General features: G+C 49.4%; 1 non-coding gene across 1 annotated transcript; it reads right to left on the bottom strand.

Annotated features, from left to right (window-relative positions):
* Positions 1 to 9071: 9071 nt before the first annotated feature.
* Positions 9072 to 9153, bottom strand: TRNAS-AGA (transfer RNA serine (anticodon AGA)). Its single transcript has one exon. It is a non-coding gene; the product is annotated as a tRNA-Ser (tRNA).
* Positions 9154 to 25514: the final 16361 nt, after the last annotated feature.

The following is a 25514-nucleotide window of genomic DNA, read 5'->3' on the forward strand; positions in this document are numbered from 1 at the left end:
AAAATGGAATCAACTGGGCACATCATCGCCAGAGATGCAGGGGTGGATGCAGGGGCTTCCATTTCAGCCGGGTCTACCCGGGTCAGCCATCCGAGAAAAAAATCTGGGCTCAGCACACCATATCCATGCTATGGCCGTGGCGGCTACTAGTCACATGCCTATTCCAATATAGAAGCAACCCGGAAAATATTTGGTGGGAAGTCCCGGGTGGATGTGAATGTAGGGCATGAGGACTCGAAGGTAGTGGGGGCATTTCAACAGCCTCGTATCAGCAGTGTCGGCACTGGCCCGTGGAGAAGGCTTGCACAGTGAAACTCTGGGTCTCTACTATCCGTGCTTCCGATTACTCATGTTCCTGTACAGGATCCCCACACACCTTCCGATTCATGCCGCTGATTTGCTATTATAAGAGCCTTTGTAGCGATGAGAGGAAGTGACCCATCTTCATTATCCGTGATTTCCTGCTGTGATACATGGATCAGAAATGTGGACACGGACAAAGGAAATGTAACAAACGCTAAAAAGTGTGCAAAGAAGCCCACAGCTGTTAGCTTCTTTTTTTAGAAGCTACCTGGCCACACGATAGCTAAATTTATAGCAGCCAAATCATCTAAATAATGGGCTTTGGAGGCCATCTAGCAATGGATCGATAATGGTTGGTGGTATTTGTGTTTTAGCTCTAGCTTACGTTTCAGATATAAGGAGTAAAGTTTGTGGAAAATCATGGAAATGGATCTGCCCATAGCCACCCCCTCCTCCTCGACCTCCATATCAAGTCGGTTGAGATGATTTTTGATGTAAATGAAAATGCCCATTGGCCAGACTCCGGCAAGGCAATAAGGAAGCACACCGATCGCAACACGGGGAAAACAATGCCATGGTGTCAGTGGGTAAGGGATATGGTGCAAGGGGCTTGATACAATTACCAGTACACCAACTACGCATTTCTCTCCGGTCAGTAAGCCTTTGGCAAGGCCATGTGTCCTCGCAGTAAACCTAGCTTGGCACAGGGCCATGGAAACGTCAGCACCACTTAGTGATGAATGTCAGCTTATGGCGCTGCGCTTGGCTGTGGTGTGTGTGTGTGCGAACTAAAATCCACGTCTCTGTGTGAGTCTGTACGTGCCCCGTGTGCGCGTCCATCTCTTATCTGCGCTGTGCACACCTGCGTGTGTGTTTGCACGCGTGCATGACTCTGCATGTTCGTGTGGGTGGGGGGTGTATTATTGTGCATACTTGTGTTTTTGTGTGGGTTTTTTGTTGTCCGTCCATATGGGTATACGTGTGTGTTTTCACGCGTGTGTTATCTTCTCTGACCTGGTGTGGTGTGTCAACATCGGCGATGGGGAGACAAAGGCAACCAGGGCATGTTGCTGGCCGCACCGACCCCCCTTGTTCACAGTGCAGGCTTTTAAAGAGGTGATTACGAACAACGCTTGCCCCAACAGTCACTTAACGGCTGTAGGGCAGACTGCTTGTCTTCTGTTGTCGTCAGGAGCAGCAACGGCGTGAATATCGTTTGCTGGCATCTTCATCATTGGCCGCTTATCACCGGGAAATCGCAGATAATGGAAATAATTTTAGTGCCCACCACAATAGCTTCCGGTGTCTAGTCTGATTAGAGAAAATTTGTGGATGTTCTGAGGAAAATAACAGCCGCCGTGACTTCTGATTGGCTCTTCCTATCCGTGTTGTTGAAATTGATAATTGATGAACGGACAATTTGGTTGTGGAAAAGAGTGCTGCCATGACAACAACTACCACAACCACCGCATCGCAGTCACCGCCAACATATCACCACCAACCACACCACCACTTTTACTACCACCATCCGAAACCACCGCCCCCAACATCACATTGTGACCCCTATGATGTGTACTCAACATCAGAGGTTCACATCTCACAAGTGTCTCAACAGGGGGCACAGGTCGTGAGATTATGGCAGGAAGGATTAGTTGGAGAGATGCCTGGCGTTTCTCCCAGAGCTGCCTACGTATCTGGAGTAGGAAGTACACGTTTGTAAAACAAGTGTCTGAAAAGTGATGAATGAATAGATGGAATTTTGGATGGCCCTGTATTGATAACAAACTTTTCTCTCTTAACTTTGCACATTAGGGCACATAGGCATTCTAATATGTGCCATCTATCCTTCTATGCATAGGTGCTGGCCGCGGATAACAGAAGTCACAATACCTTGCTGATTGAACCGCAATCACCTTGCTAATCTCGTCATGGAACATAAACCACCACGCGAACTGGGGTCATCCTCGCGGGGGCTTTTGGCTGCTGGCCATCAAACAAAGACGGTCACCGCAATGCGCGCTTGCAGATGCACTTCTGCGGCCGTCTGGAACGCTCTTCCGATATTAGCAAGCCACTGGAGCTGTGCGCTTTTAAATCATCCAGATTGTAAACTCATTTCTTCAGAAGCGCTTGTTGTGTTTAGTTTGTTGTCCTTCCCCCGCACCTCCGATTAGCACGGTTGGCTACGCACGGTGGGAAATAAGTTCAACATACGTACATACACATAGGGTCTCGCACAAGGAAAGCTCCGCTGCTTGAAATTTGTGGTGAGTGGGGAGGTGGCTTCACCCCCAACCCCCCACATTACCCACCCACATTACCCACCCACATTACCCACCCACAACGCAATCCGCCATTGGCTCGGCGTGTGCGTGAACGTAGAACAGCATTGGGTGCTCGCCGATGGACGGACGAGGCACGTGCAGCTGGGGCCAGAATTGGAGGAATGTTAAGTGGAACGTGCAGGACGCGCGGTGGACGTGCACGGGGGCACGGGCTCCAGTGGGGGAGGGGGGAACATTTATCAGTGAACGATCCAACAGCGCCCCCACTCTCCCCCCCCCTTCCCCCCCCCCCCGATCAGACGACCTTGTCGCGGGACATTGAGCAGCGGGGGTCTCGAGGCCCCCTCGGAACATTAGGGTGCCTGATGTCCCCATTGAGGTGCAAGCACCTTGTTTCCCTGTCGCTCGCTTGCTGCTGCTTACTGCTTCTGTGTCCAGTCAATATACACCTGGGTCTTTTGCTCGAGCCAAGGATACAACGAGCGGCTTCTACGACTGCTCCTCCTGTACTTGATTTGCAAAGGGGTCACTCGCAACAGTCCGTGCTTCCGAGGCCAATAAGCCCGTGTCTCACACTCACGACACTCGAGTTTAAATGATTGGGTAATATTCTTGAAATTCCCATGACCGGGTCCAATCTCGCCCGGAGTTCGATGGCTGATTATTTCCCACGAAGTGGTCCTTGTTATATACACCCTGGAATGATAACTGAGTCGACGCCTTTACCTTATGTAGTTTTGTATTCACCAGTGTTACTTTCCTGGGTAAATAGGTGAATTATTTTTTATTAGGTTGGCATCGGCAGTATTCGTCAACAAATGAGCCAAACTATGGCATATGCCATTAAAAAAAAACCTTTACGTTAAAATTACTTCTGCAACTGAATTTGGTTACATTCCAGTTCCGCAGATAAAAAAAAATATGGGTCCTAGAGTCACGCGACGAACATTATTCTCAGTGGCGGGGCTGGGGAATTGCTGTTCCCTGCTCTGCTACGTAGACCAGAGGTCACTTGGAGGATACCTCAGCAGATGTAGCTCTGTGATATTCACTTGTATGGTTCATACTCTCACAAAGTGGTTCTTAACCTTTATTGCAGCCTTGCAACCCCTTTGGTTTTGAATAGTAAAAAATGCATAATGTTAATAAATACAGTGGGGTTTGATGAAACAAAGTAGTTGTATACTCTTTAGTTCTATTCGGTAAAGTCACGTAGGTAAAAATAAAATAATAAAAATCACCACGTTTCGGCCACAACATAACAAAAATCACGACGTTTCGGCCACTTGTGTTGTGGCCGAAACGTCGTGATTTTTGTTATTTTATTTTTACCTACGTAACTTTACCGAATAGAACCAAAGAGTATGGATCCTTGCAGTCACGAAAGCTTCAAATCTAGAAAAGTAGTTGTACTTTACGTGCCCGTCCTTAATTTGTATTTCAATTATTTACCTTGTAAAACATGCTGGCATGTCTCGCACCCCTAGAAAGGGCATCTCGCACTCCAAAGGGACGCGTGCACGCCAGATTAAGAAGACTTACTCTGCTCTAACACGAAGGCATACCACTGCTTGTTTCCATGCCATCGGCATATGGGAACAATTTTGAAACTGGGAGGGCAATAATAAGGGGAGAGAGTTTGCGTGAAGACTCTTGAGAAGGCAGAATATAAATATGTTGCCCTAACCACTTGGCTCATACAACAGTTGGGCAGGCAGCTGCCCTTGCCTCAAAGGTTCCCAGGCCCATGTGATATGTAAGGAAGTTCTAAATGGCGTCCCTCTTCGTGTGTGCTTTGTATGACTGACGTAATAACCCCCCCCGCCACGCATCCCCTCGTGCCACGTGGCAGTAATTGATGTCAACATATGTTGAATTGAGGAGGTTTATAATGAACACGCTGGCATGGAATAAGCCTGGCATCGACAAGGCTGCATTGCGTAGGGAATGTTTTATGTTTGTTTGTTTGTTTTTAAAACGGGAATGGCATTTCCACACAAGGAGGAATTTAACCGCAATGACTTTCACCCTAAATATTGCTGGGGTGGTTTTCTCTTTGTCTTCTCACAATGGAAAAGCACCAAGGATAATTATATCCCAGTGGTTGTTATCAGCGTCTAAGCAAAGTGAAGTACAGGGTGGCCTGGAAAGTTAATGCCGAGAAGATAACAATAACACTGAATGTGTATCTGTCTTGGTGAATTAAATTTCTGGGCTACCCTTTACGTTAAACGGTGTTGCATTTTTTTTTTAAACCAAAAGTTGCGACCGAAAATATTTCGAAACCTTAATTTTATTTTCAGAAAAATAAAATAATCAAGCGTGACGATTGGCTATGACTGCCGCCCAACCAAAGACCAAATCAGCATTGATTATGCCGACACGAAATGAACGAGCCTGAATGAAGAAGTGAAGTATGGTAAGAACCAAGAATATGAATCCCTGCAGTCACGAAAGCTTTAAATCGAAAAGATGGTAATTTAGTGACGTTATTAGAGACTGCAGCACACCGAAGAAGACAAACATTTAAATTGGCCGTATATTGTATATGTAATATACACATTTACTGAGCTCACTTGATTGGCCAACCCGATAATATTTGGGGGGGGGGGGGCAGGGTGGAATTGCCCACCCCCTCACACACCAACGTTTGGTGACTGCCCAGTAATCACGAATCGTTAGGCCAATGGTGGCATACGGTTAGAACCTCTGGCCCAACGTTGACACAACGTTGCGTGTTGACTCGGTTAGGAGAACAAAATATTTGACCACTTCCGTGAAATGGACTAAGCCAAAGACTGAAATCCACAGACTAAGCGTTGACTAAAAACTGCCTCGGTTGTTGACCTGACCAAGGCCACGACCGACACAATAAGTGGCGACGACATTGACACTGCTTCTGAATTCACTTTGGAAGCCCCCTACCGTGAGCAGACCACCCTTCGTCGAATATTTTCCACGCGTCCGTCTGACACGAGCAGCACAAATGTGAAGGTGTGGCGACGAGTCAAAGTTGTTCGGTGTTGTGACTCTGGTCTGATGTCTGACTGCACGGTGTTCGTTAACTTGAGATCAAAATCAAAATGTTATGTTTTTTTTTTCTCCTGTCACCGTTGTCCCAAGTCGTTGCATCCTGCACATGGGTCCAAGACCTCGGCTTTGCTGGATCATTGCCCCCACATCAGCGCCTTTTGGCTAGTCGTCGAACTAAGAGCGGTCACTGCATCGCGCAATTTCAGCTGCGCTTCTGCTGCCTTCTGGAACGCCCTTACTTGTGAAAACAGGAAGCCACTGGAGCTATGGCACTTTTAAATCATCCATATTGCAAAGTAATTTCTTTAAAACTGATTTTTTTTTTGGGGGGGGGGGGGGTGTTTAGCTTGTTGTCCTTTCCCCGCACCTCCGATTAGCACGGTTGGATACGTGCGGTGCGAAAGAAGTTCAACATACACGCGTACATACAACAGCCCTGACCAAAAGACAGCCAGCCACCTCCACGCTTTCGGAACCATGCAACTGGCAGCGAAATGCGGCGTACTGATGACCACTTCGGCGCAGCAACCCGCGTCGCTCGCACGTAGAGAACAACAACAACATCACCACGTCACCCGGCTTATCGTAAATAAGGTACTCGCATTTATTAATGGTACAGTACATTACCAAGTCAACACACAGGGACGATAAGCGCCACGGGGCTTCTGGAGACGGGGGTTCAGCGCAGCGGCAAATTCCAACTCACAATTCACGCTTGGTTACACGCGTCGCGTTACAGCTCCGCACATCGCGCGCGCACGCGCACACGTGTTGAACTTCCTTCGCACCGCACGTGGCCGACCGTGCCAGTCGCCAATGAGCACGTCGCCTTGTCTCGCTTCCGTACGGTGTCCGTATGCCTTGGACTGAGGACGGTTCGGGCTGCGGATTCGGTAGCGGACTGACAACAATTGTGGACCGAGATTGTTCATAACTCGGGAATGAACGTGGCTGTGTGAGTAGCTGTCCCAACAAGTACGCTGGTGATAGACACAGCCGTGGAGTTCACTCTGCAAGGGAACAAAATCAACTGAGCGAGTGCTGTTGATCTCTAGCAAGGGCGATCCCAGTATGTGGATTTTCGTTGACCTTGCTGCTGCATAGATATATCGTCATGATTCCTGTTTAAAAAAAAAAGTGAATTGTACAAGATTGCATCGTGGTGCAATGCATCGTTGGTTTGCATCCCATTCTTCTTTTAACCTTGTGCCTCTTGCGTAGGCCTAGAGTTTACGCGTGCCTTGCGTCGATTTACAGTTTAACCAGGGTTTACCCGCTTCAGATGATTTCACGTTTACGGGAGACAAGGGTCGTGTCAAAATTGGCTCGCTGGCCAATTTGCCACGACCAAAAAAACCCCGCGGAGTCGAGAATGCAACGGCAGGTGGTGCGGAAATCTGCACCGCTGAACGGCGTTGCGTGGATTGCGGCGGAAACGCCGTTGTGGGTGCCTTTTTTTCGGGAGGGCGGAGGGGCGACGATCGGACGCACGTTGTGTGCGTGTGGGAAGCGCGTGTGTGTGCGCGTACCCGTTGCGCGCGCGTGTATAGACCTCCGCGTGTGGGTAGCACGTGCGTGCGTGTGTGGGTAACACGTGTGGGTACAGGTCCATGTGTGTACACGCGCGCGTGTGTGTGTGGGGAGAGGTAGTGTAGCGGTTAGCGCGCTGCGCTATGAACCTGGCCACCGGGTTCGATTCCCGTTCACGGCCAACACCCAGTGACGATTATCTGAACCGGTCTCGGGCTTCCCCTAGGTCGACTCAGCCTCAAATTAGTACCTGGTGCGATGTGTAAACATCGTCACAAGGGAGACAAAGACGGCCGCGCGTGGTGTTGGTCACCCACCCCCTCGTGTGTCGTGCCGGCCTTCATAGGTGCTCGCTAACAGCACTTGTCCCTACAGTCTGTTAAGGCTAAATGGGGGATGTTTTGTGTGTGTGTGTACCGCGTGTGTGTGGCTAACTCGTGCGTGTGTTCGCGTGCGTGTTGGAGCGCGCGTCGTTCAAATAGGAGCCCCCCTCCTCCGTTGGCGCGGGTGGAGGCCCCCGTCACTCGGGGCCCTTGTCGCGGTAATTCTTGATGTTGGCCATGATGTAGGACGAGGGGATCAGCATGGTGGCGAAGAGCGTGATGAGCGCGATCGCCTGCTCCTGTTGGGGGGTTAGAGTTGATTTTGCAGACCGTGGGATGGGAGAGTCGGTGGAGACGGGGGGTGGTGGGGGGATTGATATTGTGGGGAACAGGAGGAGGAGAGAGACAAATACAAAGGAGCGGTTAAGTGGCAAAGTGGTGTCGCAGCCGCGTCGGGAGCGTTTGTTTATATCCGGATTGCATTGGATAAAAATGTTTCCCCACCAAACCAAACAATTTCCGTTGGAATTTCATTGTGCGGGGGGAGTACATTCCCACCGAGGAGACGGAGCGATGATATCAACTCACGAGCATGACGTTATTATTGTTGCTGCTGCAGTAGCAGGGTCGTGCGATTTTTTGTAAGAGATGGCGACGGGTTGAAGAGGGCCTTCATCCAGCGGTGCGGAGACCGTGAATTGTGATGGGCAGGGGTGGTGGGGGGCGAGGGAGAGATCAATCGCTGCTTCTAATCACCAATAATATCGGCAATCCAAGTTGGCTTGGCTCTCCAACACACCGGTGTGCTGTACTAGTGACGAATTGGCCGCGTTCTATTTACGTGACAAACCTTACTAGTTGTCTGTGTCGGGTGGTGGCGGTTTTTAACGACACATTTATATTTTTACGTGATCTAACCCCAAAAAAACTCTCTATCAATATCGACAACCACTGCGCCACCGTTCCACCCCGCTCCCAGTAGCAGCAGGCTCACGCAAATCGGTGCCAGCGTTCATTTGGTAATCGGCCGCGTCGCTGGGGTTTGAACGGCGACGCAGCGATCGGCGCACTGCGCTACGAACCCGGCGACCTGAATTCGCTCCTCAGGGGGGGAAGGGAAGGGGCAGCCAACGACGGTGGTGGGCGATATGTGAACTCTGTGAGCAGTGTGGTGGAGTTTGGTCGAACCACCTCCGTGACCCAGCACGGTGTGGGGAGGCTTTCGCCCAGCGGTGGATTTGGTGAAGGACTGGGCATTGTTAATTCAAGGCACAGAATGAGCAAGAATGTTTAGGGCAGCATTAAACTTACTCCGCTTGAGAGCATCTTGGCTTTCACCTCTATTTGCTATTAGAAGATTAATCCCTGAACCGGATGTGCCCTGACATGGACGCAATAGTCCCACGCGATAAGACATGATTGGTCTTGTTTAGCTCACGATGTAATGTAGAACCCTTTGTTTGTCCACTGCTGGATGAAGGACTCCTGATGCAGTGGTTAGACTCCTGATGCAGTGGTTAGCAGTGTGCTAACCACTGCATCACCATTTCCGCCACATTAAATGATTACATATTCACGCACAAAAAAAAGACAGACGCGTAGTCGGCAGGATTCGAACCTGCGCGGGGAGACCCCAATGGATTTCTAGTCCATCGCCTTAACCGCTCGGCCACGACTACCCTAGTGCACGTTTGTGTACTGCAACTTCGAGCATCACACTCATTTAGAAACAGGGGCATCTCTCCCATTGAGGGCTATAATCTTTCAGGTTTTATTTAAAAAACTGAACTTACAGCTTGTTGTTAATCCACTGCTGCACGAATGCCTCCCTACACTATTTCGGCCGCGGTGGTTGTTTGATCGTTCTCTTACCAAGCTGGTCAGTGTGGACTGGATGAAGGCGAGGAGAGCCCAGGACCGTTTGAGATATCATTCGCCACTTGATGTTAACCGTGGCCGGGAATCAAACTTAGGTTGGCAGCGTTCAGATCGCAGTGCGCTCACCAATAATCCTATTGGTGATCAAATTCAAGGTAGCTCAGGACGCTGCTACAGTGGTGTAATGGTTATCACAGTGGGCTTACACTCCAGAGGTGGTGGGGTCAATCATGCAGCTCGGCGTTTGAAGCAACGGATCATCTTATAGTCTTGGTTCTTTCGGTAAAGAATATGAATCAGTGCAGTCACGAAAGCTTTAAATCAAAATTCAACGGATCATCATTGCGATCCATGGACAGATGGCCCGTAGGTGTCCACTGCGCATCACGCCATTTGTGTCCACTCTCCTCTGTCTTCGGCCAATGTACTCAAGTGGTGCAACATCTTTCTGGCACCAATCTCTGATGTCGTCGTGAAGTCATTTCTTTGATAGGCCTTCTTCTCTTTCCGGTTCCTTCCCTTTCTCCAAACAACACACTTTAAAAATTTCCAGTTTTTGTCCATTATACAAATGTGTCCAAATAGTGCCAGTTTCATTCTCATCACTGCCTGCATCATCAGATCTCCTTCGATGTGCAACATTATTTTCTAACGTCTACGTTGGTCACTCTTTGGGTCCAGCTGGCAATGCAGTAAATGCGGCCGACACACCCGCCGCCTCCGTCAACCCGGCGGTGCACACGTGTGTACACCGCCGTCGATCGGCAGGTTCTACGTACGGCGGGGTAAAGTCTGGGTAAATCTTCGATGGGTATTTTCGGAGTTGCCTCTACTGGAGGCCCTGCCGCCAGCAGAGGCGTGAACACAACAATCGCAGGGCTGCGGCCATCCTCACGAGGTTCCACGGGTTTACGATCTCCAGGCGTCTTGGCTGGCCCGAGTAAAACAAAACCCCGTCTCGGGGCCTTACGAACGACAGCTTTGGTTTTAATTGCCCCAACGGAAAAAAAAATAAAGAAAAAACATGTGGGCCGAACGTTTCTGTTTACTGACCTTGAGCAAGATTAATGTATGTACTCAGCTATGCGCGCGCGTGTGTGTGTTTTCATGCAGTATGCATACCACCTCGGGGCAGCTGTAAATGCCGGACTGTGTAGAGGGGTCGGCCCGCTAATGAGTAACCCGCTCCTTTATGTGTTCTCACCTTGGCGAAGCTGCCCCAGCGGGGGAGAGGCTGAGAAAGGGAGCTCGCCAAATCTATTCTAAGGGTTGGGTCTCGAACTCGCAGCCATATCCAACGGAGAGGTTCCTTGCCGATAAACATCTGGCGGTTTACCAGCACCTCCGATTAGCACGGAAGGATACGTACGGTGCGAAATAAGTTCGACGTGCATACATGCATGCAAGCTGTAGAGACCCTGAGTGTCGAAATCGGTCAAGAGTTTACTTGTGTTGAACCAATACTGCTGAAACATGTACTCCCATAAGGCGTTGTGGCCGATAAAATACGTACGTGGAAGGACAGGTATGGGAATGAGGCGGATTGTCTGTTCATGTCCACGAATACGTTGCATTTGGCGGAGCGGAGATGAAGTCAATTCGTGTGCAGGTTCTCCTATGTCGTTACATCGCAAGATGGTGAGAGATGGTGACGGCTTAGGGAGAGACAATCATCTAACAGTGGATAGGTCATGGCTCGTGATATTGTCTAAAACGCGGACATATTTTTTTTACGTATAGATTTTTAATTGAGTGGGGGGCATCAATTAACGCATGTACACATTGTGGGCTCGTGTTAAGGTCTCCGGATACCTCGCCTTCAGTATAACTTACGAGTTAGGGCTAGCTATGAGTAGGGTTGAGGTTCATCTAATCGAAAGAGCAAATTCTCTGATTACAGCGAAGTCTCTGACCTAGCTTCAGGCTAGAATAAGCATGATGGTTGCGGTCAAAGTCAAAGCTTATATCAGGATTAATGTTAGAGGTTTCTAACAATATTGAAAAGCTACAAGTTCCACTAGTAATTATTTGTTATGGAGCATCGTGGATAGGTAAACAAATGAACATTAATCAAATTGTATTTTCGCAATATTATGATCAGTCCATGAGCTTCACCGGACCAATATTATCTAACAGCATTTGTTCAAACAAGCGTGGTCTCATTAGCAAAATCAGGCTCGTTATACACATACCGATTGGCTGCCAGATGTTATTGGCACGAGCGCTTTGTCCACAAGAGCCAACACAAAAGCAATGATGGATAAATTACGGAAAAAATAAAAAAACGCATTACGCGTTATTATGGAGCATGAGGGGTAATGATGTTTTAAGTGGCTCTGGTTACAGTTATGGCTTTGATTGTAGCCAGGATTTGGATTAGTGCCCAGGATTATGGGCTCTAGTGTTACAACTAATGCACAGTTCGTGTTTGAGTGAGAATATTTGACGGTGCGACTTTGAATCCCTGTAAAAATTCCCACCGTCCACGTTTTTGAAAGCCACCGCAATTCTGGGAGAAGGGACACGCGATGAGCCACATCAGACCCGCCCACTTTTACATAGCCACGCCCACTCAACCACTCGCCCCGCTCATACAGGGAGTGGATTGGCTCTCCATGACTCAGGCCCCACCGATTGCTTGTAGGCCCACGCCCACACCGCTGGAAAGCTCCACCCACTGTCCCGATAGCTCCACCCACTGCTCAGGTAGCCCCACCCTCTGACAGTATCATGAATGGAGCGCGAGGCCAGAGCATTTCAAAGTGTGGACAAAATCTCGAATTTAATTTTTTTGACTTTTCTGAAACCGCCAGGACTGTCCCGGCCCAACCGTAACATTTGGCAGCTTTACTCTGTGACCATCAGCTTGAGGTCTCTTAAGTGTTGTGACAGCATTAGAGGAGTGTCAGCGTAATGCATTCATATGGTCAAGAGCTGTGGGCGTGTGGGTTATGTCACAAGCCACATATTCTAAGTTTATCTGGATTTTGCCTAAACTCGGCTTGAGCAAGATCAAAGCTTTCATCTGGCGCATGCCGCGTACCCGACTTGGTACGGTCAAAATTCCGCTCAACCGGTTCTCGTATTAATAGCCAGTCGGGATTGACCGATGACGCATCGATTGATTAATTAATATTCTCCATTCTTAAGGCTGTCAGAAACGCAATACGTATATTGAATTGTGCGTGAGCGGATCGATTATCAAGGAGCGGTCAAAACTGCACAAATGAAACAAAAAGCATAGAAACGGGACGGCATATAATCGTGACAATTGATCGAATCGCAGTGTTCGCGCTTAATCGGCACGCCCCCCTGAGTGAATGATGGATTCATTAACACGCGCCGACCGCCGCGTGCATTGTGAGCCTTTTAATAATTGTCGATACGAATCGATGGAATCGTTACACTCTTGATGCCCTGCTGCAGGCAAAAGATGCGGAGTCCACCGTTTTGGCAGCAGAACAGGGCACGCGCGCGCACCCACTCAGGCGTTACGGTCTAAATCTGTCCCTCGTTCGTGTTCCGTGCCTCTGGAAGATCGACTCGATCTGACGGTCACTGCATCGCGCGGTTTCAGATACGCTTCTGCGGCCGTCTGGAACGCTCTTCCTTCCGACATTAGGAAGCCACTGGAGCTGTGCACTTTTAAATCATCTAGATTGAAAACTAGTTTCTTGAAAAACTGCTTTTTTAAAGTGTGTTGTTCTTCCCCGCACCTCCGATTATCGCGGTTGGCTACGTACGGTGCGAAGGAAGTTGATATTACTGAATTGGAATTGGGCTGCCACTCGATGAGGCCCCCGGTGGTTCATTGGATTAACTTGTTCCTTTGCATATCGCTTCGCTCAACTCGTAATTGTTGGTTAAACAATAAATACAGTATACATTCTAAACTGTATTCAGTGCATGGATTAGCAGCAGCAAAAGGAGAGAACAATCTCGAGAGATATCTACCACGAAGATTAAAGGAACAATTAAAACCGCTCGTCTGCACGAGCTAAACGTATGCATCGCTTGACCATGATGCATGGTGGTCACCCCATCCAAGCACTATCCAGGCTCAAACTTGCTTCGCTTCAGAAATCTGATGTGATCCGGCTCATCCCGGGTACTTCTCTCGTCAGCTGTGCAGGTGCGTTCAAGCGAATACAGGTTGAGTGCAGGAGCGTGCAGCTTTATACAGCTTCGATTGTTCAAGTTAATGCGGCTAGGTGCAGGTGCAAGGTAGGTGGACGCCAGTTTACTGCAGGTGTGATCAGGTGAGTGCGGGTAAACTTAGATGGATCGAGTGCAACACAAGCCAAGAACATGGCGCGGATACGGGTGAACGTAGGCGTCGGCCGGTAAACGCGGGTTAACCGCGAGCAGCATCGAGCTCGAATGCAGGTGTGCCCAGGTGTGCGCAGGTGAATGCGTGCGTGTACTTGACTGTAGTCGTGTACTTTTGTGTGCGTCGTGCAGGTGCGTGCGTGCATGTGAGTGGATACGCTAATGGGTAACTTGTAACGCCCAACACTCGTAGAGAGAGAGAACGACTGCTAGGCGCACGGAACCACAGACGAGCGGGAAGGAGCAGCCACGCGATAAGCGGGCGCCAACAATTACCCAAGTTCTGCGGTCCTCTATATATTGAGCTGCTATCAAACAATCGATGAGCGTTTTACACGTGGGGAGGAAACCGGAGCGGCCGGGGAAAACCCACGCGTGCGAGGGGGGAACACTCGATCCCATACGGACGATACCAGTGAAGTCCACAATCTTGCTGTATACAGCCTTCTCTTGGCGAGCCAAGAGCATTGACACCTTGACGCCCACGGGAAGTGAGTTTCTAAACAGTTGCGCGATCCGCCGACCCTCGCCTCCACAGCGCTGGATTACAGGCGCGCGTAAGCCACCACCCGCCCGGCTATTAACCGTGCGCGCGTGCGTTCAGACGATTGCCCGCGTGCAAGTGCGTGCGCGCGAGTGCGCGCGAGTGCATATTATCACGTGCGCGCAGGTACGTGGGTTACGGCGATCGCACGCGTACTCGTGCGCGTATACGATTAAACTGCACGCACGTGCACACAGGTAGGCGCGCGATGGTGGATAGCTCCGCGCAACGGGCGCGCGAGGGTGGGCGCGTACAATGTGCGTAAAAGATGACTCGATATTTGCAGGTGCGTGCAGATGTGCCCTGGTGCGTGAGGGTGGATCGCTGCACGTAGGTGCGTGCAGGGGGTGCGTAATGGTGAATCGCTGCACGCAGGTGCGTGCAGGGGGTGCTTGATGGTGAATCGCTGCACGAAGGTGCGTGCAGGGGGTGCGTGATGGTGAATCGCTGCACATAGGTGGGTGCAGGTGTGCGTGATGGTGAATCGCTGCACGCAGGTGCGTGCAGGGGGTGCGTGATGGTGAATCGCTGCACGTAGGTGCGTGCAGGGGGTGCGTGATGGTGAATCGCTGCACGTAGGTGCGTGCAGGGGGTGCGTGATGGTGAATCGCTGCACGCAGGTGCGTGCAGGTGTGCGTGATGGTGAATCGCTGCACGTAGGTGCGTGCAGGGGGTGCGTGATGGTGAATCGCTGCACGCAGGTGCGTGCAGGTGTGCGTGCAGGTGTGCGTGTGGGTGTCTCCACGTGCGCGCACTCACGCCCGCGGGAATGCTGCCACCCTGGGCGCCGCCGCCTCCGCTCGCGTGCGCGCACGAACGCCGCGCCACCCACGCCACCTGCGGCGCTCGCACGCCGGACCTCTGAGCCAACAGTTGCCACCACATCGTCTTCTTTGGCCTCTTCCTCCTTCTCCTGCTCCTGCTCGTCAGCCAAGGGTGCAGTCACCGACAGCCGCTGCGGGACTTTTGGGAGATACAATTATTTGACGCCCTCTCTGTCGTGAGCCGGAGCCACCACGGGGGAAGCACTCGCGGACAACCCGGGGTGGGGTGATGTGATGCGAAGGAGTTGGAGCTGCCGAGAGGGTGGGTGGCGAGAGGTGATGTTGATGGAGGGTGGGTGAAGGTTTGTGTGCTGGTGTTTGGTGGTGATGTGCAAAGGGAGGGTCGAAGCGTGTATTCCGCCCACCCTTGCGATTGGCTGGGAGTTTATTCAAATATTGGATTTTTTAAGGAACCCGCCATTGCAGCACGTAGGAAGAAGACCACGCGAGATATTTATAACTTTGGGGGCGGGGGGAGGGGCGGGGGTGTGAGGGGTGTTTGATCAGCCGCCCTGAATGGTCATTGTTATATTCTGTTAAAATGTGAGGAGCCGCGCCCACGACACTGTGTTTTTGACAGGGGGTGTGCGCATTTATATGTGTGCGTGCAGGGGTTGGTGTGGGTGCAGGGGTTGGTGTGTGCAGGGGTTGGTGTGTGTGTGTACAGGGGTTGGTGTGTGTGTAGGGGTTGGTGTGTGTGCGTGCAGGGGTTGGTGTGTGTGCGTGCAGGGGTTGGTGTGTGTGTGTAGGGGTTGGTGTGTGTGTGTAGGGGTTGGTGTGTGTGCGTGCAGGGGTTGGTGTGTGTGTGTGTGCTCGCTAACAGCACTTGCCCCTACAGTCTGTTAAGGCTATATGGGGGATCTTTGTTTGTTCTTTGTTGTGTGTGTGTAGGGGGTGGTGTGTGTGTGTAGGGGTTGGTGTGTGTGTGTAGGGGTTGGTGTGTGTGTGTAGGGGTTGGTGTGTGTGTGTAGGGGTTGGTGTGTGTGTGTAGGGGTTGGTGTGTGTGCGGGCAGGGGTTGGTGTGTGTGTCTTGGGGCGGACCGCGCTACAAACCCGGCGATCCGAGTTCGATTCCCGGCCAACACCAGTAACGATTATCTGAACCGGTCATGGGCCTCCCCTAGGTCGACTCAGCCTCAAATTAGCACCTGATGCGATGTATAAACATCGCCACGAGGGAGACAAAGGCGGCCGGGCGTGGTGTTGGCCACCCACCCCCTCGTGTGCCGTGCCGGCCTTCACATGTGCTACTCGCTAACAGCACTTGCCCCTCCAGTCTGTTACAGGCTACACGGGGGATATTCGTATTTGTTCGTGTCCGTGTATGTTCAGGTCAGGGTGTGCGTGCAGGTTTCATGTTCAGGGGTGTGTGTGTGTAGAGTTCAATGTGCATGTGTGGTGGAGTGGTGGGGAGCGGTGGCACAGTGGTTAGCGCACCGCGCCACCACTTGCTGAACTCGACTCCCGGCCACGGTTAACATCGGCGGGCAGTGATATCTGAATCGGTCATGGGCCTCCCCTAGGTCGACTCGGCCCAAAATGGGGTACCTTGCCACCCACCCACTCGTGCGCCGTGCCGACCTTAATAGGTGTTCGCAAACTGCCGAACCTGTGCCGTGAGCTTCGGCCACATTCCTCCTCGTTTCAAAGTGCACCTAGCCTGGCACAAGAGCCGCGGCTGACGTTACCCCGTTTCCACTTACAAATAGTGTTAAAAAAAACAACCTGTTGCCAACAACTGTCCCCAATATTCGTTTCATCCTCACGATGGATGATTGTGTGTCACCGCGAAAGAATGAGGAACCTGGTCATGCTCAATTAGGGCCGTAGGCAAACATCGGCGGCGCTGGGGAGACAAAGGCGGCCGGGGGCGCGCGCGCGCGTGTTGCTGAGCCGAACTGATCCCAGGTCCCGCACACCTCTGAGCGCGCCGCCGCTCGTAATAGGTGCTCGCTGACCATAGAGTCTTGCCAATATATCCCTCCCCCACTAATAATAATGTTAAGCCCCGAGGTGTTGCGGCGTTTGTGTCTTCAACGTGGCGCTACATCACCCACGGACGTGCCGTGGTGTTGTTGTTGTTGGGCAAGAGCAGCAAGGCGGTTGCCACGTGGCTCAAGATGGACCGATAACGCTGCAGTGTTATTGTTTACAGGCGGACTTTGTCATGACCGTGGATGACCCCCCCCCACGCTTCCCACCACCCCCACCCTCCCCTACCCCCCACCCCTATCCTCCACCCACCCCTATCCTCCACCCACCCCTATCCTCCACCCACCCCTACCCCCCACCCTCTTCCTCCACCTTCCCTATCGCCCCTCCCCTACTCTTTTACTCTTTAACCCCCTCCCCCCCGCGAGGCACGTGACTCGTGTGTACGTGCAGAGCGTGGGTGGTGTGAGAGCCGTCCGGTATTTCGTTGGTTAATAATAATAGTTAATAATAATAACTATTAATAACTATTATTAACTATTATTATTACTAATGACAATGTTTATTATTATTATCTACTCTTATTATTATGAAAGATACTTTCTACGGGTGCTGTTTAACGTTGAGCCCGAACTTTAGTAGAACGTCAGTAAGTGTCGCTGTGATAAGTCGCGCAGAAGGAACGAGGAACTTTTTGAGTGTTGCGTGGGTCAACATTGGGTAGGCAGCCACGCCCAGGCCTTCTCTCCGTAAATTCACTCGAGGACAATCACTTCACTCCGCTCATCACTTCTCGCGAGCCATCCGTCAAACGTTTGCATCACTCAAAACCAAGGCCGTAATTATAATATTCAAATATGCTCAAAATGTCCCCCCCCCCCCCAATATATTGCTATAAAATAGATGTATGTTTATATGATTGTGGTTATGGTTGTACTTTATTAATCCCTAATCTCAGCCATTACATGCAATGAAACAAGAAAAGGTAAAAAAGAAAAAACAGAGCAATGTAATACAATACACTATTAGACATTATTGCTAAAAATAAATAAAAAGTCAATCCCATGTGTTAGTGAATTTTTTTTTAATATTTTAGGCAGGAAATAGCAGGAAATGAGTTTTCAAATTTAGATTTATTTATTTTTCCGGGGGGAGACCCCCCAGACCCTCTGGAAGATTTGGTCTCCCCAGCCCCAATGTTGACCCTATGGCTACGGCCTTGCTCTAAACCACGCTTGCGCCGCGCGAGACACGCGCATCACGTGAAACAGTAGCGACATCCTCCCGTACCATTCAGCTTCATGGACACTTCCCTTCCTTCACCAGAGACCTCGGCACAAGATGCTGCTGCTGCTGCTGTCGCCACAACATCTAGACACAGATTCTCAGTGTAGCCTTGACTGCTGGGGCAAGTGCTGCTCGCGAGCACCGTTTAATTGCCAACACGGCACACGAGGTACTCATTTGAGGCTGAGCCGGTCTAGGGGAAGGACAAGTTCAGATCATTGTCACCGAGCCGGAATGGGTCGTCACGGCGCGCTAACCACTGCGCCACCGCTCCCACGACGCACGTCACCCTATTCACCAGCCTATTTGAATTCCCCTGGCTGCAAAGACTAGGAAGCGATTGATTCCTTACGATTATCTTGACCGAAAAGTGTAGGTTAACATTGAATCACCCACATATATATTTAATGGAAATTTAAAATAGTATTTACAATTTGCCAGGATGTGATGTGCATCTCCGTTGGGTCATTGGTTTAAATCCACATTCCTGTGCCAAGGGGCAGTTCGTTGACGGACAACCGCTGCTGCTATCTCTTTTATCGACCCTGGCAGCATGATGGGTTGCGTCAAGTACTTTTAAAGGATAGCGTCACTTGGCCAGATGTTGTTTCCTATGCCATCATCATTATGATAAAAAAAAACATTGTTAAAATGTGCCGATTGAATACCAACTGATTATTTATAACGAACACACTGAATCACAAAGGTACCTTTGTACAGTACAGGTACTTTGCGATGTAAAGTAGTGACTACAATGAGCTTTGAGCTTGTACTCACATAAAAAAAACCGAGTGGCCTTACAAGTTGCGTTGCTAAGTGATACGATGCCAGCGGCTGCGTTATTGTGGTTGGGCAAATACCAGCACCCCTACAGGTCCGCATTTCGCGTACTACACAATAAAGTACTGTCCTACAATTATTATTCGTAGCTAATAGTTGTCGGTCCTTTGTTACTCCACTGCAATCTAAAATAAGGCCTTCTCGGTACGGCTGGGGATTGTTTGACCATACCTCACCACGCGGGTAAACGTGAGGATTGTTAAAGCGGAAGGGATGCTTAGGACATTTTTTAAAAAATATTTCACCTTGGCAAATTAAACATACTCCTGATCCCTTCTGGTTCTCGACTGGTTAAATGGAAGAAGAAGAAAAGAACAAACTTGACCACTCACCAATGGTGTCAGCAGCCGTGGTCGGAAATCGACCTCGTGGGGTCGGGTTCACGGCGCAGTGGGTACCAACTTCCGCGCCGCTCTCTAAAAACACGGTGCCGAAATGCAAGCCGTGTGGCAATACAAAACTCCGTAACAATAGCGGGAAGGGCATTGGGGGGAAGGAGGCAGTAAACGTTATGGAAAATGTGAAATGGTGGGGGTGGAGATGGGTGGGATGTTGAGTGACAGCTGAGAAGAAGATGGCTTCTGTGTCACAATGAGTGATGCACCCAACTCGGCCACTTTTAGTGGTGGACGGCGGTTGTTGTTGGTGTTGTTCAACGCACAAAGTCTATGTGTGTTGAACTTCTTTCGCGATTCTAAATTTACAATTGTAACTGGTGTGGGTTTACTCTCCAACGCACAAACCGGTGTGCTGCTGTACTCGTAACGAATTGGCACTTTTTAGTTGACGTGGCAAACCTTACGAATTGGCCGTGTCGGGTCGGGTGGTGTGCGGGTTTAACGACACACACGACACACCCCCCCCCCCCCCCCAAAAAAAAAACACGAACCTCTATTGTGCGTGTGTTCTCTCATCGACGCGTTCCTCTTTCAGTCTCTCAGTGTAATTCCAAGCAAGCGCCTCTCTCTCCTATTCTTTGCGCACATTTCACCTCGTAGGCTTTCCCGTGCATGCGGGGTGGTGTATAATAAGAGCAGTGGTTCTTAACCCTTGACTGCAGCCTTACAACCCTTTGGTTCACAATCGTTAAGCAAATGTTATGTGAATACAAACAGAGGGTTTGATGAGACAAAGTAGGTTGTACTGACGTGCCCGTGCTTAATTTGTGCTTTCGATTATTTACCTTCTTGAAAAAATCTGGCCACGTCTCGCACGCCCCCTCCCCCACACCCCCCCAGAAAGGGCATCTCGCACCCCCAGGGAGTGCGTGCACCCCAGGATAAGGAGAACCACTGGTGTATAACGTACCGTACCTTTAGGTGTGTGTGTGTAATGCATTGCTTTGTATGTACACTATGTTGAACTTCCTTCGCACCGTACGTAGTGGCCAACCCCACGCGGGCTGCACCATGGAATATTTTGCGCGTAGTCCCGCAACGCTCACGGTTATCAGGTCGTCAACACGAGGCCCCAAGGAAACGCGGTCAACACCGGGTAAGAGCACACGTTGCGGCGGTGCGAAGTGGCAAGCAGGCGGTTGGGTTAGCGCACTTATTAGTCAGCCTGAACATCAACTTTGGGGCCGTCCATAAATGACGTCACGCGATTTTGGACCGTTTTTTAACCCCCCCCTCCTCGTCACACGGCGTCACAAAAAGTCAGACCCCCCTCCTCAAATATGACATCACAAAGCTCTGCCTCCCTCCCCCCCAAAAAATGCTTCAAATCCCTTTGAACTATTGTCATTGTAGTGCGTATTTAAAGTGGCGCTGCACTCTGATGTAGGAGAAAACACAGTATTAAAAAGTCTATTTAATTAAGTAGAACGTCTTCTTGGTTCTTTCGGTAAAGTCACGTAGAAGGGAAATAATAAAATAATAACAAAATAAAACATAACAAAATAAATGATGTCAGGACCAAGATTATTATCCTGCAACCGATGGGGGGGGAGGGGCGAGGTACTCGTGAAGGCACACGCCATTTCAGAACCACAAACTCTCTACCGTGTTCCTCCCACCCTCTCCATCAACTCGTACCATGCCTTTTCTGCATCAAATGTTCCATTTTTGTCCATTGGTCTAAATATCAGCTCGTGTTGTTGTTCTCCTTCGAGGTCCATCGACTGCCATTAACTTCTTCCTTTTAGTTCAGCCGCTCCAGGAATTACCAAAAAGCCACGTTTCCTAACCGCAGACGCATTCCTCCGCAGCGAGGGGGAAGCACGCGGCAGTCACTTCTGTGCGTTCAATTAGCCCCGCGATTCGAGTTGAACCGTGACATTAAGTCTCCCGAGAGGAGGCAGCAAGAGGGAAGCCAGCCCTTCTCGACGGAGAGGGCTCGCGAGAAAAGAGATTCGCGATGGTTTATTTACAACATCCATGCCCGGCTGGCGCTGCGGTTACAACGTGAGGCTCAAAATCGTAAGATTGTGATTTCAATCCCCCGGTGAGCGATGAACACACCCCATCATTCTCGAGGTTGATATAAATGAGAACTACGGTGTAGGTTTTGTTTTGCGATTGTGCTGAACAGCTGCCCGATTGCTGTTCCAGGTTGTACCACGTGTTGTTGTTGTTGAGCACGATGCCTGACGTTGGTTGTTGTCTACAGCTCTCTCTCTCTCTTTCTGCAGATGTATCTTACTACAGTGCAACTAACTGTAGACAACATCAAGTTTATTTTGTTTAACTAGGTGAGAACTCAACAGACCAGGATGAGTCTCATTTGCGAGAGTGAGCTGAGACATTAGTCTGCCAGTAGAGGGCAGTGATTCCCGTGTTTAATCCTTATTGAGTCATTTGGCAAATTTGGGCTCTGGCGCTGGTATCATTGGCCTACTCTTGCCAGTGATGCCAGGCGATCTTTAACGTTCACTGTGAAGCAGACGTGGCGCGTATTCTTACGGATATTCCACTCGCAGTAATAATAATCACTGTCTATGTTTGTTGAATTTCTTTCGCACAGTACGTAGCCAACCGTGGATAATCGGAGGTGCGGGGGGGGAAGGACAACAAACTAAACACAACAACAAGCAGTTCTTAAAGAAATGCCCTTTTCAATCTAGATTATTTAAAACTCCAGTGGCTTCCTAATATCAGAAGGAAGATGCGTTCCAGACGGCCGTAGAAGCGCAGCTGAAAGCGCGCGATGCGGTGACCGTCTTTCTTCTACGGCGTAGCAGCCAAAAGCCGCCGCCGCCGCTGCGAGGATGACTACCGGAGTTCACGTGACGATGGTTTATGCCCCTTGATGAGATCAGCGTTGTGGCGAGCTCTGCGTTGTGCTACACGTACCAACGCTGCGAACCCAGCGACCTGCGTTACCTTCCCGGCCACAGCCAACACTGGTGGTTGGGTGATAGCTGAACTGCTCCCGGGTGTACATGTCACGCAACCTGGAATGATCAGCGTATCGTCAAACAACCTCTCTTGGCAGTCAGGGCGTGGGCAGGCTTTCACCCAGACGTGGCTTAGCAAACAGCTATGCACATCATGGTTTAATGTTTAACTCGGAGCCTCTGTTGTGGGAGGTTCTCTGCGTTCTGGAACTGGCCATTACGAGTCACGTGCAAAGGACTGCCCAGCCACCTCCTCTCCTGGACATCTGTGAAAACGACTGGACATCTATTAAAAAGAGCTTCATGGCTCATCGGATTCCTCCAGTGTAAATACAGATTTTGAAGCACCTGTTCTTGGTGCCACCGTGCTGCGTGGCTTTCCGATGGCCGACATTCTTCGCTCCACGTGGCCGGGAACCTCAACGTGAACTAAATATTCAGTTCTAGATTTGAAGCTTTCGTGACTGCAAGGATCCATACTCTTTGGTTCTATTCGGTAAAGTCACGTAGGTAAAAAAATAAAACAACAAAAATCACGACGTTTCGGCCACAACACAAGCGGCCTTCATCAGGTGAAGGGACCAGACTGTTTCGAAGACTGCGCTGGAGTGAAACAGAGCCAAGCTCAGACCACGGCCTTTAAGCTGTGTGAGAGGGATTAAGGTGCCTTGACAAAGGAATTAGCATAAAAAATTAGCATTTAATTGGCGGACTTAGCATGATGAAAGGTGTAGAGAGGGTGAACATGCGGGTGCACATGCTACTCTGTGCATGTGCACCCGCATGTTGGGCTACCACTACTTGAAAATTTTTAATCGGCGGACTTAGTATGATGAAAGGTGTAAAGGAGGTGAACATGCGGGTGCACATGCACCTGCATGTGCTGCGAAAGTTTGAGGTACCACTACTTGAAAAAAATATACCGTACCATTGAAAATTAGTTTAATGTTTGGTTCGATTTAGAACATCTTTCCAATGGTTGCTTAATTTGAAACCATCTTCTCGGTTGAAATTGTGTCTGTGTTTGTAGATCTGAATTGCATGTGCACCCGCATGTTCACCCTCCCTACACCTTTCAGCATGCTAAGTCCGCCAATTATTCAAGTAGTGGTACCCCAAACTTTCGCAGCACATGCGAGTGCATGTGCACAGAGTAGCATGTGCACCTGCATGTTCACCCTCTCTACACCTTTCATCATGCTAAGTCCGCCAATTAAATGCTAAATTTTTATGCTAATTCCTTTGTCAAGGCACCTTAATCCCTCTCACACAGCTTAAAGGCCGTGGTCTGAGCTTGGCTCTGTTTCACTCCAGCGCAGTCTTCGAGACAGTCTGGTCCCTTCACCTGATGAAGTCCGCTTGTGTTGTGGCCGAAACGTCGTGATTTTTGTTGTTTTATTTTTTTACCTACGTGACTTTACCGAATAGAACCAAAGCGTATACATATTCAGTGCTGGTGCCATGATGCCCAACGACAGCAGCACAAGCAGAAAGACCACACTGCGGAGCCATTACAGCAATAGAGATGTAACCGCCGAAAGGCCCTGCGAAACATTATATGACGTACTCTTTGGTTCTATTCGGTAAAGTCACGTAGGTAAAAATAAAATAACAAAAATCACGACGTTTCGGCCACAACACAAGTGGCCTTCATCAGGTGAAGGGACCGGACTGTGTTGTGGCCGAAACGTCGTGATTTTTGTTATTTTATTTTTACCTACGTGACTTTACCGAATAGAACCAAAGAGTATGGATCCTTGCAGTCACGAAAGTTTCAAATCTAGAATTATATGACGTCCCACCAGTGCCGAATGAAGCTAGTGTGGGCCTGTAGCATACGTTATAAAGGGGCCCTAAATTAAAAAAAAAATATTCTTGGTTCTTTCGGTAAAGTCACGTAGAAGGGAAAGAATAAAATAATAAAAATAAAAAAATAAAATTATCAACGACATTTCGACTGCAACACACGCAATCATCATCAGGTGTGAAAACCACAGCAAGAAAATTTGAAACGTCGTTGAGAATTGTATTGTTTTATATTTTTATTATTTTATTGTTTCCCTTCTACGTGACTTTACCGAAAGAACCAAGAATATGAATCACTGCAGTCACGAAAGCTTTAAATAAAAAACAAATATTAAAACACAATTTTTTTACTTGCATAGTAAAGTAATTGTATTTTTCATTTGCTTTACAGCCAGATAATACGACAAATCGCTAACCTTAAACACCCAGTCGTTCGTAAAAGTTGAAGGCTGTATCGTACTAAATTAATAGAGCAAGTGCAGAATCACTTAACCGGAATTAATAGCTTGAAGGCATTTAGCGCGGGGCCCTTGAAAGTGCGGACCCGTAGCATATGTAGCTACTTTTGCTACTACGATAATATAATCCGGCACTGCGTCCAACTCTCTGGCTTCCTCTGTCTCCCACGCCATTCGCCCAACCCACATTGGTACACGTTCGTGCGTTGAGCAACGTTTGTCAATTACGAGAAAAAAAACGCGTCACAACAGAAGACATTGTGCAGGCCGGAAACCCATATGTTTCAAACAATACACACAAACTCGTGCAACAAGTAAGCACACAGCACAGCCCTTTGACCATAACGCAAAAACCACTATCAGTTCCTGAAGAATTGCATTGTGGTCCTCTCGTCTTGGGTCACCATTAGAATACGTTTGAGCAAACGTGACGGACTGACGGGCAGCAGTGATAGACAACGGTGAACCGGTTTTGTAACTATTAGGACTCATCAGTACACTGGGCCGTATTATTTAATGTGCACAGTAGGCACTGTGCCTAGTGCCTACGAACAACTAAAGGGCCTACGAAAACAATTGACCGTGTTTTTTTTGTATGATAACAAAACATGTAACCAAGATACCTTCTTAAATAAATATATTCATGTTTAAATTAACGGCAACCTTGTAAAGCTGCGTCATCCGATGTGATAATCAGAGTAAAAGATAGTTGAAGAAATTTGCGCTCACAATATTTTTAGGCTTACCTTGGGTTTTTTCAACAATTTCAAATTAAATCTGCTCATCCGCGGCACACAGCGGCGCT

Source organism: Petromyzon marinus, chromosome 3 (genome assembly GCF_048934315.1).
Source record: "Petromyzon marinus isolate PM22_M1 ecotype Great Lakes invasive population chromosome 3, UKy_Petmar_22M1.pri1.0, whole genome shotgun sequence".
In the NCBI taxonomy this organism is placed as follows: Eukaryota; Metazoa; Chordata; class Hyperoartia; order Petromyzontiformes; family Petromyzontidae; genus Petromyzon; species Petromyzon marinus.